Raw genomic sequence first — 19,481 nt, 5'->3', positions numbered from 1 at the left:
ACAGACTGGGGAACGAGGGCCTGGAGAGCAGTGCCATGAAAGGGCCCTGGGGGTCCTGGTCAGTGGCAAGTAGGACACGAGTCAGCAGTGCCCTGGCAGCCAGGAGGGACATCCCTGTCCTGGGGGCACCAGGGACAGCACAGCCAGCCGGGCAAGGGAGGGGATTGTCCTGCTCTGCACTGGGACAGCCTCACCTCCAGTGCTGGGGGCAGCTCTGGTGACACAATGTGAAACACACCGAGCCATCGGAGAGCGTCCAAAGGAGGCCACGAGGATGGAGCAGGCCTTGAGGGAGGCCATGAGCAGTGGCTGAGGGCCCTTGGTCTGCTCAGCCTGGAGGGGAGAGCTCACTGCAGCTACAGCTGCCCTGGGAGGGGAACAGGAGGGGCAGACACTTCTCTGGGGTGACAGGGGCAGAGCATGAAGGAATGGCCTGAAACTGTGTCAGGGAGGTTTTGGTTGGATATCAGGAATGGGTTGTTCACCCAGAGGGTGGTTGGGCACTGAACAGGCTCGTCAGGGCTGTGGTCACAGCAGCAGCCTGACAGAGCTCAGGAAGCATTTGGAAAACACTCTCAGGGAAGTGATGTGATTCTTGGGGATGGTTCTGTGCAGGACCAGGAGATGGTCTTGATTCTTTTGGGTCTCTTCTAACTCAATATATCTGTGATCCTGTGATATAACCTGTTGGTAGAGAGTTGCTTTGGTTTGAGTGGGAAAATCCTTCTTACTTTCAACTGAAGTTACAGAAGATTGGCCTGAAAAGAAGATGTCTGATGAAGCATCACCTGCCCAGGGATACCACTGCTTCCCATTGCTGATAGAACAGAAAGCAAAAGCTCAATTTAGGAAAACAGAGAGGTCCTGGCTCCGAATTCAGAGTCTGTGGAAGGATTTTGGTGCCAATGTGAACATTTTGCAGGCTCACAGATGCAGTCCCCTGGAACTTGCTTTTGCAAATTAGTAGATTGTGCATGCTCGTATATATTGTTGAGTATTCTGGTTATTTTCATATCCTTAGCTGCTGTTACAATGAACGTTGGCCACCATATAATAACATCAATGAGTTTATATAATTAAAAAACTGGATATTCAGACATGTCTTTCCCAACTGCTTTTTGGATTGTGTCCGTTGCAGAAATGTCTCAGAGATTGTCCAGACAATCTCTGAGAATGGCAATCCAGCTAATACAATACTTTCTCTGACTTATTATGAGGACAGTATTATAAACTAATTTTTGTATGTGGCAGCAAATTCGATTTTGTTTGGGAAATTCAAGGCAATAACATTCACATTATACACATGTGCATATTTTTTCCCTGTATTTCATCTTTGTCAGAAAGATCTCATTTATTCAGGATGAAATTTCATTCCCATTTAATAAAAATGCAGTGATTCAAAGTTTACACTTGAAAAGTGTCAAAAATAGACACTAAAGTGGTCATTCAGTTGTGTAACTTTTAATAAGGGAACCAGTATCAGTTCAATACAGTCAAACCCAGTAAAATTGCTTTTCCTTCTATCAACTCTGAATTTGGATATTTGACTTCAAAAGGACTTTTATTATAAGTTAAGGTATCACTGTCACATGAGGCTGGAGGTAAAGACTGGAAATACTGGAGAGGAAAATAGGCTGAAACAGTTGAGGCTTGGGGTGAATGAGACTCAGGTTACATTCCTGTTGGGGACACTACATTACTTTCAGGCTCTGGACAACTCAATTAAGATTTTATGTTTTGGTCTTCAGATATGAAGACAAAGGTTTCCTTTCTTTCTATCCTTATAGGTGCTGTTCCCTTAGCTTTAAGAATAGTTTCTTACCTTATGTATGTGTGCATGTGTACACATAATACATATTAAATTATCATCTACACACATATATGCAATCTCCCCTTGAAAAGCAAACCCTGGTGTGGATTCCAAGCACTAATGTTATATAAATCAGAATTTAACTATCTCAGTGCAGAAGCAAAGGGTATGGAAACAGAATTTCCCAGTGTTTCTGGGTGTCTGTTTTTGTCTGCCTACATGGTTACCCTGTGATTAATCCAAATTATAGTGAAAAGGGAGGGAAACATAAAACCAGATAAGGCATGGAGAGCTTAACATTTCTGACTCTGAAAAGGGAACATGAACAAAACTTTTTCACTACTGGTATTCTATAATAAAGACATAAAACGGATGAAGTGACATAACTTACTTTGACACACCATCATTATTTGTTATGATAAATTAATAAGCAGCACCTTTGGGTGCTGCCAATTCATTCAGTTCCTGTCACAGCTGATTAGATTTTCTGACTAAGATGTAATAAAATGGAGAGTGCATTAGTATATGATAGTTTCCTTTGTTTACTTAATGCAGAACAATTACTGCTTTTTCACTTCCCCAATCACAATTTTCTCATAAACACTGAGCATTTCTACCTCTTGCTTACAGGGTTGATCTGGAAAGAGTCATTACTCACATTTTATTATTGCCCAGAGCTCTTAGTTACTGTGAAATAGAGGAGTTGTGGTGATTTAAATATGTAACATATAGTCTAACTAATCACATTTGTTCAAAAGATCTATGATTAGCATTATTAAAACAAAATCACAATGTCTGAACCTTCTATAAATTTAATCTTAGACTATTGCACCCTCATTAATGATATTCCAATAGTGTATACACCATAGACAACTTCTCATTGGCTTGAATATTACAAACATGAGTAGCATTCTTGAATCATCTGTATTCCACTCCAACAGCACTGGCTTCGGCAAAATATGTTCAGGTCGTCCTAAATTAAATTCTGACTCTTTACACACTGAAAAAATAAAAATGCTTCAACTTAATTTTTTTAAACTCTTTAATTACCATTGTCCTGTGGCATGTTGCAGATCTCTTTTCCTGTTACTACTGTACATTATTGCTTAGTATCCCTACTTTTTTTAAGTTTACTGCTACTACTTCTTTGCTTCTGGCAAGTGCAGGAATACTCTCCTGTGGTAAGCATATAAATAATTTAATCAATAACTTTCCATAGGGAAAAACACTATCTTTGCTTTATTCTCTCAAACCTTCATTAAAGGGCCTGATTCTATTCTATGGTTATTTCATGTCATTCTAGCAGTTTAAAGAGCATTTTCATTTTCTGTACAGACTATTTGCTGCTAAGGGTAGGTAAATGTTTACTGCACGTTGGAACCAATCCTAAAGTGTTAAACGAGGGCCTAGCTGAATTGTGATTAATGTAGCTACTGACTTCAGTTAACCCAAAATCCCATTTTCTCTTCATTATTTATGCTGAAGATCTTCACTGTATGCTGAGCTTTTCCTGCTAACAGGCTTCTCCATGATGGAGCTGGACAGTGTGAACGCTGTATTGGCTGGCAGGAATCCCCTAGCTCTACTGCTGCTGCTGATATTCCCACTGTGTCTTTTGATAAGTCAACGAAGTTTAATTTAGTAGGCGCTGTGGGTGCTAAACATACTGAAAATCCAACCTTTTTTGATGGGTTTAAATCACCCAATTTCAGGGAGCTATGCTCCCCCCACCACTTAGAAATTTCAGGCTTGCAGTTACATTATCAGGATTAATATGATAATACAAGAAAATTTGCTAAACATTACTATCTTATAGAACCACTTACACATAAACTTTAACTCAGACTTTCTGTGGGATATTTGAAACCACAAGAACAAAAAATTTGTGAACAGGAAAACATCTGCCTTCTCTACACTTTGGAGTCTGATTATGGGTAAACCATAATAAAAACCTAGGGAATTAATATTTACTGGAACCATATTGTTGAGCTAAACACTTTTAGGGCTTTTATTTGCATAAGAATGTCTCATAGTCCTTAACAGATTTCATCTGCACATTACCTTGGGGACTTTCTATTCTTCTCTGAAGACAAAACTAAATGGGTTTGGCCAAGGTCAGACAGAAATTTGGGCTGAACTGCAAACTGAAATATTTAAATGACATGGCTTTTGCCTCCTACCAGTTTTTCTTCCACCATTCTGTACTGTAAGACAGAATTTTTTTTCTGAAGTTATGATTGCCTTGATTTCTTGTGTCACAGAAATATACAGGGCATGGGAAAACTCAGCGAAACACGCAGCACACGTGGGGAACAGCAGTTTTCAGAAGTTGTAACTCAAAGGCTACAAGAGAGAGCCTGCTGCAGCTCCTCCCAGCACAGCTCTGTGTCAACTGCAGCCATCGAGGGTGGCTGCATTCATTGCCCAAGCCGCTGTAGCCCGGAGGCAAAATCAAGGTAATTAAGCTCTTTAAGTTCCTCTTCTTTCTTGTAGCTGTTGCCCAGACAGTTTTCTGCATACGATGAAGAGGTAGCCAGTGGCTCTCTTTGGAGAAGACCTTGGTGTGTCACAAGCTTAGGCCAGTCCCAGAGCCTCATGGTCACTTCTATGAAAAAGGCAGCACATTGATTGATGTGCTACAAACACCACGGTTGGTGGTGTTCACCTCAGATGTGATAGAAAATTGAACAGATGTTCTTTTTATGTATCTTGGGTGGAAAGTCTGCATTTCATGGCACTGGTGCTTGGACCACTTCTCTTTCATTTAATTAAGAAATTATGAAATGTGGGTGGTGATGGATGGAAAGGGCCTGGTCCCAACCCCAAGAAGCTCAAGGGAATGATTCCTTTAGGACACTGCATTAGGGGTTAAGTGCCACATGCCTGTGCATACTGCTGACACAATCACTGTAATTTCACAAAATAGCTTGTTCTTAAGAGACACCCTGAAGTCTTCATGTGTTTAGAAAAAAGAGAAAGAAAGAAAGAAAGAAATTTTCCTCCTAAGTCTGTCTAATCTTCTTAACTGTATCAAAAGGCATGGGAAGATTTAGGAAAATGAAGCTCAGAGGAGAAGAAAGAGCTAGCCAAAGGATTTTTGAAAGGATTAAATATTAGTAGGGGATGATATGAAGGAATACAATAGAGCCACAAGGTTTGAAGATTTACCTGTTCTCTGCCATTAGGTGCAATGATTATTTCCTCATCTGCCATTGGGAAGAGATGCTTTGAGGGTAGAAAAGGCATTTTTGTAATCCTAACCATCACTCTTATTGTTATTATTAAAACCTTACATAAGGGAAATCCAATAGATCCTTTGAAAAGTAAAGACCATATTAAAGAGGGATTTCACTTGCAAATAGACAGCCTGTAAACATGAGAGACAAAAGGTAATACAAAAAATACAAACCAACTCTGAAAAAGCCTCATGCAGTTATTTTAATTATTGCTGTCCCAGATTTGAATTGCAATTAGCTTTTAGAGGTTTTGTACAAATGAGATGTACTTGGGGTTCTTCTGTTTCAGGGATACAAACTTAAAAGCATCCATGCAGTGATTATGAAAAGCATAGCAAAGCCTGCCCTGATAAGACTTAATGTTATCTGACATGAACAAGTGATGGATAAAAAAGCATCCAATCACCTGGACAAAACCCAGGAAGTCTAACTCTGCCATTTTGGATGTTTGAACATTTCCATTGGAGTTTAACACATATGTATTTCTTGTTCTGTTAAAGAATGCTTTATGACTAATAGTGTAAAAGATAACTGTAGTTACATGAAGCTTGACGAGAAATAAAGAAGGTCTATACAGGTATCCGTAATTTTATGGCAGGTTCTAACTTCAGTTTCTATGCATCTTCACACACAACTCTGAATTTCATGGATTCTTGTTCTCTATGATGGGCTAGATGTTCGAGGGGCATTGGGTGACATCTGGCCTAAAATACTACATATAGGAAAACTTGCTCCTACTAATCTGTCAGTGCTTCCTGTCCTTTTGGATAAACTGATCTGGCTGTGAGACACTCAAATTTTATGGATTAAAAACAAAGAAAATCTTCCTGCTCTCCTATTCTTTTCCTCATAACTTCTTCCATCTCTTACTTCTGACATTCTTCTCACCCTTTAACACATTGTTGACAGTACCTACAGACAGAAGATAGGCCAAGTCTGTTAGGTCTATCAACCAATCCCTCTCCTATCATTCCCGCAGTTCAATGTTTCCTGTGAGGAAGAACAAAGGGAAGAAATACAGGAAATATGTTCCCACAAGTCTTTAGCACAAATCATAGAAAAATAAAGAGCTGAAAAGCTTCTCTCCAAATACATAAAATGCTGGTGTCATGCTGAGGCAAGAGAAGGGGGCAAAGGCCAAGCAGCTAAATCTGGTACTAATAGGTCAAGATTTATCAAGTGTCAATGGTATTGGGTAAATAGATTCTACTCCTAAATTCCATACCAACAGGAGCTGGGTTTCAATCTTTGCCTTGACAAAAGAAAATATTAGCAAAAATATACTACAGCAGAAAATTTAATTTATTATGAATCATTAACATTCAACTACCATTCACAGATATACGTGTAACTTAAATATAATTGATATTTGAAATAGTTATACCAATGTTTGCACTACAAAGCATGCATCCAAAAATAACTGTAGACAATAACTGCTACTATTCAAAGGGTTTGAAATAAATCTCCACCTACTTATAAGTAGTGTTTCATTGGGAACAATTGGAAAGCCAATAATTGTACATATTTTGGATCAATTGTTGTTCTCTGCAGTAGTGCTGAGGAACTGTCAGTTCCATTGCTGGAAATGATCCTTATAATGTAACCTCAATCAAAAGATATAATAATAACATTGATTTCAAATCCAGCTGTTAGTTTTCCAATAAACACCAGACATAACTGCTGCTATTTTTTCTCCATGAATCATATTTTGACTATGATCTCTTTGTGCGACTGCATCCTAGTGGGTTATTAGTAAAATGAATACAACTTACAGTTTTTCTCCTGGTTTTCATTTAGTCAAATTTTGTATTATTTCCTTGACCTTAACAACAGAGTCTAACCTTTCATTTATTTAACCTTAGTCAGAGAGGAAAAAATGTTTTTACAGTCCAGACAAGAAATCTCAATAAATTGGTACAGTGAGTATAAAGTCCACAGGGTAATGTGTGAATGTAGATTCTGCTTTTCATTATAAAATACAGCTATGAAGTACTTATATGTAAAAGCTGCACTAAATTTTAACAATACACCATGTTGCAAACCTATATTTTAAAGTGCTGGGATGTTTTCTGCTACCAAATAAATTTTTATCTTTGAAATAGAAATATGGCTTCAGAAGCCTATAAATATGGGCTTTCCTTGCCTTGGAAAGTAGTGAGATTTATCTAAATATGAATTGTAGGTAACAGCAATGACACACTGTAACTTACCATGATTAGGTGAAGATAGTTACATCTAGAGAATGTTTCCTTGTATTACAGGAGTCATCTTTGTAGGAGGATAAAAAAGAACAATGTAATGTATAACACACCAGGAAAATAAAACAACACTCCATTCTGCTTTTTTCATTACTTCAAAGTGAATGAATCCCCATTTTGTATTTCAGGGTGATATATAGTAAACATTTGTGGGAAGGGGTATATGTAGCAAATGTTATTTAAACTAAAAAATCATGCAAATTCACAAGGAAAATATTTTTTACTTATTTGACTTTTCTATCACTGTTAAAAATGGTCTGTGCCTTCAACAGCATTTCTCATCCAGCAACCTCAATATGTATGTTGTAAAGATGAATGGGTGAGGTGTTTAGAGTTAATGATCTGTATCATATTGCATCCATTTAGCTAAAAATATATAATCCCACACAGTTTGGTTTATATTGACTCTTATTCAAGAACTACATCTTTGAAAGGCCATCATGCTCTCCTGACAGGTTAGAAGATGAGAATAAATAAGACAATATACTCAGCTTTCTGTTTTATAGATAAAGTCTACAGGCTATTTGATAGTTTTACTTCTTATATTTTACAGTGATATTAGAGTTATTTATTACCAAATTACAGTCACATTGCATTTTATCACTTAAACTCTTTGTGGTTTGGAAACATTTGTAGTTCATTTTATTTCTGCTAGCATAAACATATTCTATATCTGAGTGTGTATGAGTGTATATTCTGAATAAATACATCTGATTTCAATGATTTTTATGCATCATTATCAACTGCACCCTTTTATGTCTACAGAATGAGATTCACCTCAAAGTAACAGTTACCAAAAGATATGATGCAATTTAAAATAAAATAATTGCAAAGAGACTTAGACAGTACTAGATGTAGTTTTTGGAAGGAGAATAATTTAATATGTTTCCTGAGCTCACAGCTGTCCTGTGTTTCTTGGTTAACGCTGCCTTTTAGGATTACACTGCTGTGCTTCAAGGCAACTGAGGAAAAGTCATGGGTAGTTTGTGTTTGTTATTTCTTCAGCTCTGTTGGGTCAATAGAGTTGGACTGGATATACCATATTCAGAGAGGATATTTTCATCAAGTATCCAAAAAAAAGCTGTAAAATGATATTCATTTTGCGGTCTTTGTACTTTTTGTTTCATCCTTATGATCTCTAAAATAATCTGTAATCTCCAGTATACTACTCTCAATAAGGGCAGATAGATTTCACCAAGTAACCACTGTCAGCTTTCACCTTAAGTATGTGCTGTCTCCACAGCTGTGGTCCAATATTCATATTTATCACTTAATAAGTTCCAGGTGTTGCACACATGAACATGAATATGTATCTAGGCAGTGCAGGACAAACTGTTGAGTCCTAAATATGCATTTATGGATCATTAGTGCTCTCAGCAGGACCAACACCTCTGATACCTGTGTGATGCCAGGCGGGAATTTTAGTAATTTTTTGAGATAGATCAATATCTCAAAATATCCTTTTACCTCAGGAGAATGACAAGTTCTCCTATTGTAAAAGGAAAAATCCTCAAATTAATATCTAACTGATAATTAAAATCACTTTTCACAGTGGCTGGAGGGGGTTAGCTGTGGAGATCTACAAGTATCTGCAAGAGAACTGGTGTGCTTCAACTTATTTACTAATGATCCAGAAAGAGCTTCTGCAGTGACAGGATGAAATTTGCTGATGTGATCAAATTATTCAAGGTACTGAAGACAATATCTGCAGAAGGCTCAAAAGGATCTTGTGATACAGAGTGACTGAAAGATAAGAGTGGCAGATAAAATTCAGCATCAATAAATTCAAAGTAATGTGTTTAGAAGAAAACTAACTTTCACCATATGGATATACCAATGGCATCTAAATTAGCCAGTACTCAGAAAAGAAATCTTTATGTTTTCATGGGCAGACAATAAAAGGATTATGTTAAAAAAGGGATGATGATAAAGATGATTATGAATTGTTAAAACAGAATCAAAGAGCTTGTCAGAAATTACCACTGGTGTCACTGCATCATCATCCCTTGGTTTACCTGTACCTTGAATCCATGCTTGTTTTCTTCACCTTAAAAAAGATACAGCAGAATTAAGAAGATTTAATGAAGAATGACAATTATGATTAGAGCTAATAGATCATCTTTTGTAAAGGGAGAGATTAAATAAGACAGGATATTTTAATTTGGAAAAGAGATGTCCCAAGTAAAATATGATAGAAAACTATTAAAAATTATTAGAACAGAACAATGATAGCTATTTTAGTTTTACAACAAAATAATAAGGAACATAAAATGATATTGTTAAGAAACAAATATAAAACTACTCAAAGTACTTATCACACAGAACACATAAGCAAATTGTTCACTGCTGCACAGTATTCTTGAATAACAAAGGTATTTGTTTGGGTTGGTGGGGGTTTTTAAATAGCACTATTTGAAGAAAAAAATCACCAATTGCTACTAAACACCAGACTCTATCTTAGCAATGCCATTAGCCAGAGATTGCTGGAGAAATAGGTCTATCAGAGACAGTTTGACTGAACTCTTGATCTGCCGTCACAGCCTTTGCTCAGCTTTTAATGAAGCAGGTTGCATGTTGTGCTCTTTCCATACACTGCCTTATTGACAAGTTCTCAGCAAGATAAACGTTTGCTTTCCAAAATATGAGCATACTTTCCAGTGCATTAAGAGGAACTACTGTTTAATACCAGAGATTACATCAGTTCTACAGATTTTTAAATGATCTCAGCTGAAGAAGCCTAAGTCTGACAAGGCAATTGCTGCAGGTGTCACTATAAACAGTGCCAGTGCCTGACACCAGCCCTAAATAAATCACTGAAATTACTTCCACTTCAATAGGGCTATATCTGAACATACTAGAACCAGCCATGCAGACCCAGATTCAAAAAACAGCATTTAAAGATGCATCTCTAGTCATGTGGTAAGGGATGGATAGAGTTGTACTTCCAGGCCACTTTGTGGAACACCAGTTTTGAAGGAGCTATGTGAACACTCATCTGTAATTTCCCTAGATTATGAGGCACAGACCATGTCAGTGTCCAGTATCTGACACACAGGGTCAAGGAGCTGCAGCTTTTCAAGCTTTGATGAGCCACACTTCCTGCTCCTGGAAGGGCTCTGAGCCTTCGTGCTGCTGATGTAGAAACAAGATGTGTGAAAGACTGAGACGGGGGCTTGGGTGTGTGAAAGGTGTTCCTGCATTTCACAGATAGCTGTAGTTTACACATGCAGAGGAAGCCCATACCTGGGAAGTCAGAAGACAGTGGAAAAGATATAGTCCTCATTTGAAAGGGTTCAGAGTACCATGGAAAGTTGGGGGACAGTGCAAGTCCTGGCCAGGTGACATTTTGGGACACTGCTTTAGTTCAGCCAGCCAGATTCTTCTGTAATCCTGAAAAACACAGGTGTCTACAGCAGGAGAAAAAAGAAGAATGTTCATATCAAACAACAAATTTCAGCATAAAATTTCCTAACACTTGTCCATGACTTCTTACTCACCTCTAGATGAAAAATCTGTTCAGAAAACCATCGCACACTTTGTCTCCTTCCTGCCCAGCAACCTCAAAACTCACTCAAATAACCCTAACACCACTGCAGATGATGTGACCTGTTGGATTTGCACATGAGCTGCTGAGAACATCCAAAGGGTCTGGAGATGGTGAGAGAGGGGTCACAGAACATTTCCAATGTGTGATTTTAAAGAAGACAACCTAAGCAGGATATATGAATTAAGGAGTGAAAACCTTTGGACTGAAAGAAATTTGCTTTCCCACTGAGTGGCTCCACTCTGCTGGCAATATGCCTGGAGTAGACTATAGAATTCAGCAGACTGTTGACAGTCAGCCTCATTATGAGGCCTTGCTCCCAGATTGCTAATTAAAAGAATGTACACTTCTTCCTGTAACCCATATATAAATGGTGGAATACAATCATGCTTCGAGTCACATTTGCCTCTATTTTCTTCTTCTGCTCAAGAAACAAATGCAAGCTCTCACTAAATTAAGAAATAAGCCTTGAAAAGGTAAATTATTATGCACTCTGCAATGCAACATCTCCATGGAAAACTCATCCTGTGTCATTCTTGTTGCTTGGCAATATTTCTTTTTCTCTTCTACAACTGCACAAGTGTGTAAAACTCCTGCTACTGCCCTCCAACAATTTTCCCTTTCCTTCTATTTTCTCATCTCCCACTTGTTTCTTGATGTATTGTATCTCTTTCACTATATCAGGGACAGAAAAGTGAAGCAAAATTGGTGAAATTCTTGTCCTATCAGAAATGTCATTGGCTACAGATGTTTGGTATGAACCAGCACTATTTACTTTTCTGAGTATCATGAGACTCACACACGGTGGTAAAGCTGAGCTATGTCAGAGTAGAAAACACCTGAGTCCATAAAAGTGATGGATGGAGAAAGAGGAGGGACAGCAACAGTAAAAGAGTAAACTGCCAGCAATAGTAATCTTTTTCTTGCTAAGTGGCTGTTTACCACAAAACACCAGGGACTTTTAAAAAGTGGTGATTTTGTGGAATTTTAACTGAAGGTAAGTAGCAAATTTCATTGTGCATGGGCTTCTCCTCATTCCCTTTTGTATTCATGTGGTAGACTTTCAGGAAGGAATTTTCCATTTAATTTTCCACTCATTCACGCTTCTGTCCAACAACTCATGCAGGTGTACACAGCTGGCAAGTCCTTTTTGCATTAACTTCCAGATTTACAAATTTTACCTGTACTCCTGTACAAAGTGACACTGGAGGAGAAATAATTCCATTGCTGTGAACACTGTCCAAAGAGGAGCAGGTAAATGACTACCAAACCAGCTGCCCTGAGAAACACAGAAACCCCGCCTGGATGGGACGAGTGAACAGGCTGGAGTCTCTTGGCTTTTATCAGCTCTTTACATCCTTTTTCTCCAGTGGTGTTCTGATAGTTTGATCCCAGATCTCTCTGTTTAGTGATGAACTGCATCATGTCAGACACCATGCTCTAGGCCGTCATTGCTCAAGAGCTGCTGCACCCAGGGAATACATTCCTGCGGTAATGTGGCACTGTGATGCTTCTTCAAGCAGAATAAATCTGTTTGGGTTTATGATAAAAAATAATGTGCAGCATGCTCAACTATGTTCACACTATTTTCAAGTGTATTTCATAAAACTTTATGACTTGGTGCTTTCATGGTTAGATTGGAGGGTTTGATGAAAGGCCCTGTGAGTGATGGGAGGCCTGTGAAGATGAGCAAAGGTAGAAGCTTACACTGCCAGGAGCTGGGACTCAGTTTTGTAGTAATTCCCCTGGAGCAGTGGTTTGATATTAGTTTAGAACTTCTATCTGCTCACATTTAAATTAATCTAGAAAAAGCTGACAAGCAGCAAAGAGAAAAAGAATGCAAAATGAAGAAAATCTGAGCTTAAGCACAGAGAGCCATTAGCATTCCATACTGAAAACTATCATGCACAGATCCCTTAATATTACTTCCATATGTTTTAGAAAAGGGAGAAATGAAAGAAATTAAATTTGACCACAGCAGAAAGAGATTTTTAGAAGCATAAATATAAAATTGAACTTAAAATTTAGATACAAATGAAATATTTATATCAGTATATCTGCATTACCTCTGTGTTTTCTGAATAAATATTATGGCAAGGAACATATCAACATTGCAAGTTCTAGCCTAGTCTATCACTACAACTGCTGGCTAATTTTATTTGAATGCTACTCTGTCATTAGAGTATGGTTCAATTACAGTTATATACATAAACATAGCTGTTGCTTAGCATTTAGAATACTCTTGCCTTATGTTCACTGATTTTTTTTTTTCTCTACATCCTCTCAGCTCCCCTGGTGAATTATTATAGTCAACATCATCATCAGGTCTTTCTGCTGCTTTTAGCTCTAATTTTATTTTCAACCTTAACCTTTTGTTGCTTTTTGCTCATCTGCACAGACTGAAGGGAAGTCATGAGGCTTCTTCCTGTAAATCCCTCTGGAATTAACCTTTCTGCCCTCCCCAGACTATTAACTAATATATTCACCTCTTCTCCTTAAACTGGAATCTTTGCTATCTCCTTGCCTGTGATCATCACATCTGAAACCTCATCCTTAAAGTCTGCTCCAGACACTAAAGATCTTCCTTGCTTCTTGTACCAGATGACACAGTTTCCATACCCCCAATCTTTGTTTTCCACTGCAAGAGAAAAAAGTTTCTGGTCCCTGTCACAAGGCTGCTCAAGGCTGATCTTGCCTTGCTTCCAGAGCAACTCTCAATTCAGTGATGCTAAACATGCATGATCTGGGATTTTCTACTGTGCTGAGGAATACTTCAAAACCTCATGGTTTTAGATTCACAAAATACACTTTGTCCTCTCTCATGTTTTCATCTCTCCCATACTGCAAACAGGAGTCTGAGTCACCAAGAAGGGAAGTATGACTGGTGCTGCTGCATGGCCAAAGGCTGAACACATTCCTTTTCCAACTATTTGTCTTTCTAATCCTATCATCTGTCTCACCCCCTTTTAGCTTGCAAATCCAGGGTCAATGATGTACAATACATTTATATATCTGGTATGTGCTGTGTTTTGCTTCCAGTAGCAATTTAAATTACCTGCATTTTTTGTAGAGTTTTGGTTTACTTTTCCATAGCCTAAACAGATGAGAACGTTGCATGTGAAAAATTATTTTTTACATTTTCCCTCTTATTTAACAAAGACAATCATCATAAACAATTCCCTGCTAGCAATGACAATCAACATAAACACTCACAGAAATTTTAATTTTTTACCATTTGCTCTAGTTTCTTAGAATTTTTTTCCATCTAGAAAGACACAGATGACTAAGCTCATTTTAGGTGTGATGTTATAAAACTAGAATTGTCTTTTATTTTCATTTTCCTACCCAGGGATGTATCAGCAATATGAAGAGTAAAATTCTAGTGTCCATGTCATAAAATGAAAAGAGGACAGGTAAAACTAAAGCAGACAGAATGGAATGAAGATTGAAATAAAGGACAGAATTACCTTTTGATCTGCCATTCTGAGAAGTCCCTGATGTAGAGGGAATGATTTTCTTTCCATGGAATCCTACAGAAACACAGAAGTTTGCCTACTTGCTAAATACAAAAGGTTAAGTAAAGCATTAGGAAGATAATTCAAAATTCAAGACTAATTTAGATTTCCTGAAATAATCATTATGACCACAGCACTAGCCTCTTCTTATATATTTGCCTAAATAATAGTTATAATAAGGTTAAATAATTTAAAAACCTTTCTTGCCAGCAGAGGATTTTATGCTCAATCCTGAAGAATGGTACTTGAATGCCCAAGTAAAGGGCATGCCTACGAGATACTAAATTGATTAATTGATACAGAAAAGCTGAACTAGAAATTTGAAAATGCCTTCAAATATTAAGACTGTTTTAGAGGGGGAAAACTGGAAACAATCAAGGAAGATTACAAATTACAGAAAGAACAGTCTGAAAGAAAACACACCTAGTATAAAAGATCGACTAAAAGGCATAAAAAAGGAATAGAAAGGAAAGCAGATGAAAAGAAAAAACCTTATAGACACAGTAAGCCATTATAGCTCTTTTGTTTTATGGAAGATTAGCTTTACTCCAGCACTGGGACAGGACAGGACGGTGTCATGGGGACACTGCTGGGCTGCCTTGGGTTTCTGCAGCTTTCTCAGTTCTTCTATCTTTTACAGCCTTACAGCATGTGCAGCTTCTGGTCATACCTCAGCAAAAGAGGAGGATGCAGATGCACTGATTCTCCAGGAAGAAAAAGGATATAATCAGGCCTCTTATCCTCACTTTGAAAGTAGACAGTCATTTCAGAAATCTCTAAAACATATCCCAAATTTTTGTATTGACTGCTACATTGCTTTGGAGAAAATAACTTCTCTCAGAATCCAGAGGGTTTTAACTTAGTTATGAATGACTTCATACCTGACTTCTGTATTTTTAAATGTATGTGCCTCTAAGGTAGAAGACATAAAATCTAAAATAATTACTAAGTCTTGTAGCCAAAAGGGAAAAAAAACATATTACAATTGGACTTCTGTGCTGGAACTTTAACCTATCAGAATTACATCAGGCTCAGGTTTTCACACTGGCCAGGGACATGCTATAGCATGCTGAATAGGATTCTTTATCTAACAGTGACACCTTAGAGTGTTAAATTACAAAATAATTTTCAAGTCCAACTACTGGAAAAACTGCCTCCACTTGGGTTAGTCACAGTTCACAAGCAGGAGCAATTTTACCATTTTATACTTTCAGTGACATCTCCTTTTAATATTTTTTTTTTAAAACTGTCTCCTAGAGTTTTTGTCCTATGCTGTTGCTTGAGGATTTAAACCTTAAATGTCAAAGTCTATCAGGAATGAAAATGTTCCTCTGGAAAGGTGAATCAACTCATGCATTAAGGAAATGATGACACGAATAAAACCTTCATGTTCAGAAAAGACGAAATCTGGGTCTATTGATGAAATTAATGCTCAGTTCCAGTGTTTGGTTTTCAGCCATAATCAACATGATGGGATTGATGATACAGGCAAAGATAAGAGCATGAATAAATGCTTTTGAGAGGCAATTATAAGCAACAATTTTTGTGAAGTAGACTGATGTTAATTAACAAATAATTAATAAACTGAATAAGTATATTCATATGGGGTGAAATGAGGATTTATTTTGAATAAAGCATATTATTATTATGACTCATACTGGGGGGGTTTAAAACAATATTTTAGAAGAGCCACTTAGGGTCTCTCACGGATGTATGAACTTATGAAGAGAGATCCTGATGGAAAATTATTTAAGTTAAGCAGCACAGTATCACTGGAGTGAACTTTTTTTTCCCCTAGAGTTGATGAAAATTTTTTCACCTATGTTCATCCAAAAATCTACTGTTCTTCATTTCTTCACAAACTGAACCAGAGATGTAACTGTAATCACAGAATTAAGTAATTTTATATTTATAATGGGTAGTTTCACTGCAGTAAATTTTGGAATGTAAATGTCTAACTTCATTATTATCATTATTATATAATTACATTCTAATAGTCTAGATTGGCTACAGTGTTTGATTGCACTGCTTACACTTCATTTAATAAACATTATTTCATTTAAAACATTAGATATTTCATTTCTATTAAGAAATATTTATTAATGGAAAATATTATCTCTAATACATAGTAGAGCATCATATTTCACATAGCAATGTAATACAGAGAAATATCGTATCTGATGTTAGTAAATGAAAATTTGACCAAATACTGACTACTATTATTAAATTCTAACTGGTGCTAGTTAGCAAGATGATTCTCAATAAGTTCATGCCAGTTTGCTGCGCCAGTGCCAAGAGGCAATGTCAGCAAGGAAGAGTCACACAAGCTGCATTTGAGGTGTGGATGCAAACTGTGAAAGTCAGACAGGCTCTGGAGATGCCCTGGATATCTGCCTCCCTGCTGTGAGGGCCAGGGGAGGATTGCTGTTCCCTGCCTTTGCTCAGGCTCCTGCCATCCCAAGCTTATACATGATCAAATGAGCTGTATTCTGCTGCTTAGAGTGTGCAGGGGGTTATATCTGTTTATATTTACTGTATGTACCCCTGAAGATTTGGGTCTAGAAGTAGTGTAAGCATAATATATAGATAAAAATAAACATAAATCTAAGATGTTACATAACCATAAAAATTTTTGAGGCTGCTTACATCTCAGCAAGAACTTGGTGACCTAGTAAAAGTTACATCTGTGTCTGTGTTTGAGCACTGAACAAAGATTATTCTCCACATTGTGACCTATAAAAAACAATTCTGCATCCAGCCAATGGCTTCAGTCATTTTTTTTAGTTCTACCACTATATTTAGGAAGGTATAGGATCCAAAAATCTGGTAATTGCTGTACCTTTATCTGCCCCAGCCAGATCTAACAGAGCTTCTCTGCTTAGAATTTTTAGGCACCAGAGTGACCTCTCTGTTTTCAAGTGTCATTCTGGAAATCATTCCCTTTTGTCACATTCTTTCCATTTTGCATCCTTGGTCTGCACTTTGGGCCCTTTCTAACACGAGGGGACCAGCTGCATGATGCACCTTAGCATGGAACAAAGCATGGCCACTTTGCCTGTTATTTCAGTTTGTTCTTGTTATTTTCTTTTAAAATTGCTATCTGGAGAGAAGGGAAGAAAAATGCTATTTGGGGACCTGGAATATGCTCTAGGTCATGACTCTACAGCACAGTACTGCAGCTTTTGCAGTCAATCACAACTGCACATTGTAACAGAGAAAATGAAGGCAGAAATCCCGCTGCATCCCCCAATGCCCAGGCATTCCCTCTGTAGAAAACCAGCCATGGTACACACTGACACACGCCATAAATGGATAAATGCCGTGTTTTGTGATCACATGGACAACCACAAGGATTTCCAGCCTCAGATGTGGGATGTAATAGCAACAGAGAAGCCATTTATGTGTAAAATTTACAAGCGTGCTGTAGGCTATTCATCTCCCTGCTTCCCTCTCTAACCCTATGAGGTTTAAAAGGCTGATACACATTTTACATCCTTTCATCACACATGAGGTAAGAGCATAGAAAAACTCAGTACTCTCTGGTCCAGGACTCGTATGACCCTGCAGACCCCAACACCATTCTCTGGGCTCACAAGTTCAAGTTTCCAACCTTTAAAGAGATTGGGCTCATTGTATTGTACAAGGCTTGTTATTTTGATGTTATGCCTGAGTAACCAAAATACACATTTAAGTGTTTGCCTTAAAACAAACAGATAAAACCCAAATTTTCTGACTGAATACAAAGTGTAACTGTGACCCTGACCTGAAAAACCCCTCTCAAGCTGATTAAACATCCATTAATTCAGTGTTTGACAAAACATTTTACTTAGGGCAGGTATGAAAGACCTAGCACACAGCTATGATTATAAATCTCCTCTAGATGCAACAGCTAAAGATCTTACTATCCCTCTGTTATTTTGAGAGAAGAGGAGGAAGAAAGAAAATCTTAGTCAGTGAACTCACCTGTGGCCCAAAAATTTGCCTCATCCATTGCCACTAATATGAGCTTACCAAGCAGAATTAATTTCTTTGCCACCATGATCTTTTTTCTAGCCCAGAGATCAAGGTCATGCTACACCTACAGAACATCAACCAGATGTGTATTACTCTTCATGAGACGTCCTAATTCTTATTCTTGAGGCAGTAGCCACTAGTGGCCTATTAGCTATTATATATTATAAAATCTTTCATGTATTTCCGTCATTTACAGCTCCTACAAACTGCCCTTGCACAATGCAGTAATACATAAGACTTAGGAAACTGACCTCTAAAGAATATTAAATAGCTGTGTGGCAGCTAAAAACCAATTATCTCTGTGACTATTTAGATATACCTAAGTAATTTTTAGCATTTATAGTGTTGGTAATGATCCCTCTTGGTGCTTTGATATCCCAAATCATGGCTAATCTATGCCCACTGTTTTGTGTTACAAATGTAAATGTGTTTGCATTGATATAAATACTAGACAAAATTAAATTAATGCCTTATTATTTTCAAGCTTATACATGCAAAGCTACTTGAAGCTGTCATTTTCTTTTCTATGATCTAATTACAAAGCCTAGAGGGATACAGAGAGGAAACCAAGTATTTGAGGAAATGGGATATACATGCTCCAAGGGTAGTCACGAGCTCAGCGGGCTGCAGGAGCAAAGCCCACCAAGTTTAAAACAGGTTAACAGTCAGCAGAATGTGGAGGAACGATAACAAATATCTAAGTACAAATGAAATAAAGCATCCCAGGAGAGCAGTGTAACTGCCATGCGACTGAACCTGTGTGGGAAACAGATATCTTATGCATTGTTAACAGAATAAGTAAGAAAGCAAAGTTTGTGTGCCAAGACTGTGCTCCCTTGGCTGCACCCAGGTCCAGGAGGACCCAACTTTGCTGCCACGCTGACAGAAGGGAGATGATGAGCCCTATTTCTAATGAAACCAGCTGTCCTTCATGGTAACAGGCAGTTTCTGAGGTTTTTTACTCCAAGTTACTGATACTCCTGTTCTGCACAGATTTTTAAGCATGCCTGGAGACAATTCCATCAGAGTAATAAAGATAATCTCAGGTGGTTTGAACGCAATTGAGGGAAATAGGAATAATGATGTTTTATATGATCAACTAGA

General features: G+C 37.7%; 1 long non-coding RNA gene across 1 annotated transcript in view; it reads right to left on the bottom strand.

Annotated features, from left to right (window-relative positions):
- LOC135304995 (uncharacterized) overlaps positions 1-19,481 on the bottom strand; it is a 657,910-nt gene that overhangs the window by 170,334 nt on the left and 468,095 nt on the right. The window contains exons 41-44 of the long non-coding RNA XR_010366252.1: positions 14,316-14,378; positions 10,548-10,711; positions 9,326-9,351; positions 7,257-7,314 (exon numbers count right to left, since the gene is read on the bottom strand). This is a non-coding gene — a long non-coding RNA (uncharacterized LOC135304995). The remainder of the gene's footprint in view (positions 1-7,256; positions 7,315-9,325; positions 9,352-10,547; positions 10,712-14,315; positions 14,379-19,481) is intronic.

The sequence above is a fragment of the Passer domesticus genome, chromosome 7, assembly GCF_036417665.1.
Source record: "Passer domesticus isolate bPasDom1 chromosome 7, bPasDom1.hap1, whole genome shotgun sequence".
In the NCBI taxonomy this organism is placed as follows: Eukaryota; Metazoa; Chordata; class Aves; order Passeriformes; family Passeridae; genus Passer; species Passer domesticus.
The sequence above is the reverse complement of the archived record's forward strand: the minus strand, read 5'-3'. Positions and strand labels throughout refer to the sequence as shown.